The sequence below is a fragment of the Sphaeroforma arctica genome, assembly GCF_001186125.1.
Source record: "Sphaeroforma arctica JP610 unplaced genomic scaffold supercont1.1, whole genome shotgun sequence".
Lineage (NCBI taxonomy): Eukaryota > Ichthyosporea > Ichthyophonida > Sphaeroforma > Sphaeroforma arctica.
This window is the reverse complement of record NW_014040557.1, coordinates 281,663-284,246: the sequence shown is the minus strand read 5'-3', so window position 1 is coordinate 284,246 and position 2,584 is coordinate 281,663.

Here is a 2,584-nt window from a genome sequence, read left to right as displayed (position 1 = left end):
ATATATAATATAATATAATATATACTATATATATAATATATATACATATATATATATATATATATATATAATATATATATATATATATATATATATATGTAGAATGCACACACACATATATAATTGAATTGAAGACAGACAATATATTGAACGCCTTGTCTCGCCCCACTACACTGTTCGGTACATCACAAACTGTAGTGGTGCTTGCTCGAAAATTCTTTAATCAGATCAGATTTTAGAAGCTATAGATATATATGACGATCTGTTCTATAAAGACCTCTAGACAGAGAGGGAGTGCTTCCAATTTCAGCATTGTATAAGTTTTGAACGAGTGTCTGTTGCGTAATATTATCTGTTAAATCTTCTATATTGAGCGTGCAGTAGTGGTAGTTCAATGTAGCACAATGTGACTTTGCCTTAATATCGTATTGAATCCGATACTCACGATTGACAACTTCGCCCGATCGCTTTAATAGTAAGAATCAAGGCAAAATAAATGGATGTCGGAAGGAAAGTAGATGACACAGGTTTGTAGCAATCGCAAGCTATAACATACCACTGCCAATCCTCGCATAGATCGATACACCATTTGTTCACCCCTCATCTTCAACCAGATGGTTATGTAGTTGTAGTATAATTCTATCAAGCGTAGCTAAAGTAAACTAAGTAGTGCAACAAGAACTCTTTGACTTCTAAGGGTCACAATTAGACTAGACTCAAGGTTAATTTTCACTCTTAATGGAAGCATAACAATCTCTGTATGATTTACTAACAACTGCCACGCATATACAACCACGACATATCAGCAGACGATAGCCCCAGTATACAGCTTTATAGCGTAAATTTATACCAATTTATTGTGTGTTTACATACATCAATGGGTGTGTTAGTTCCAACTCGATGAGACGCCACAATTAGAAATAAAATGGGAGATTTGATGGTTGATGTGTGATATTAGATTGATGTACTCATACACATTCTGAGAAATCCTGTATCTCCGAAACCCTCAAACTCTATACACATACTCGTTTGGTTGCATACAGAAAAGGGTCAAGGGTTTCAGATTGCATCAATCGGATTGCACCAACTCATTGCATCTGCACTTGCTAAGCGTGATTACCTGTCTCATAGATGTGAGCACATACTTTATCGGTAGGGACACATATCTAGAGGGTGTAAATACATACCTGCTACGTGAATAGCTATTTGTGGCATGGCATATGTAAAGGGTACATTGGATTCTTCAATGACCAGTATCCATGCAATACGCGAGCCGTAGAGGCTACGAAGTATCGTATCGTACCATACACAAGTTAAAAAAAGAGGCATACCTGTACTTCGCCCCTATTAGCAACTGTGCAGCCCGAGTATTTCCAAAACACTAGCCTCTCACTAACACTTTACACACATACGCTTCTGTATCAATCAATGGGCAATCAGTATATACCTGCAAAGCCTGTCAAAATACTAGATTACAACCAAAATTTGGATTGCAATTGGATATTCGGTTTCGTGGACGTTTACATACAACCAATTGTGACATAATTTCAGGTTTCGTTTTTTGTTTACATTATAGAAAGCTTGTTAATTCAACTCCTCATTAGTGCACATTTTATCCGACAAACAGTATTTAGAAAAGTCCTACCTTCCAACCTTGATAAGCTTTTGTTAGATCAAGTATTTATTATTCCCAAGCGTGCGCGTTGAAAGCTATGTGTTTACGAGCACAACGCGTGTACTTGCCCACACCATACGTGTACAGGTGAGACACATCCGATTCTATCCGATTCTACTTACTGATAATCTTAGATTTGACCTCGAACAGATAACTATGGTATTTACGTACTAGACGTTCTGTGAAGATACTGGATAAATCTAGCTCGATTAGTACTATGCTTTCTGATATGATAAAGCAATGTTAAACAGAACTTGCTTGAATAGTACATACGTACGAAGTCAAATGCAGCACTATGCACAGGTAGTCAGGTACGTTGCATATTGCATAATGCATAATGTGGCCCAAAATGTATGAGAGGGCTATGCCTAATAATAATAAATTGGTTAAATATATGTACATAGCCGTATTATGTACGTATTTTTTTTATTGGTTTTATAAGATCCCTGACCCTGATTTCCTGTCCTGATCTCAATTTGATCGTGGCCGGCAATCCCAAGATTCAACAAATCCTTGACCAAACCCGAAAAGCCCTGAGTCCAAAAATCCTAGTTCACAAAGTACTATAGGAACCCTAAACCCTACTAAAAGACAGGCAAAAATTCTCGGTAGTATCATTTATTTGATTCTTGGCTCAACTCAAGTCAAAGTCTACGATTCAAGTAGTCTTGGCAATCCTCCTCTATCCTTTCTTAATCCTTTGTGTTAAAGTCTGAGGATAAATATTATACTACCCTATTTATACAATTTCCGACAGACCCGTAGCGGTCTAAAGGCCTACAACTAAGCCTAAATGTCTACGTAATGTTTACGAACTTTAAGCTCTAACCTATTCGCGATTTCTCATTAATTCTACGTTTAGTCGTTTCGCAAGATTCATGTGATGATGACTCATCAAAATTCATTAGC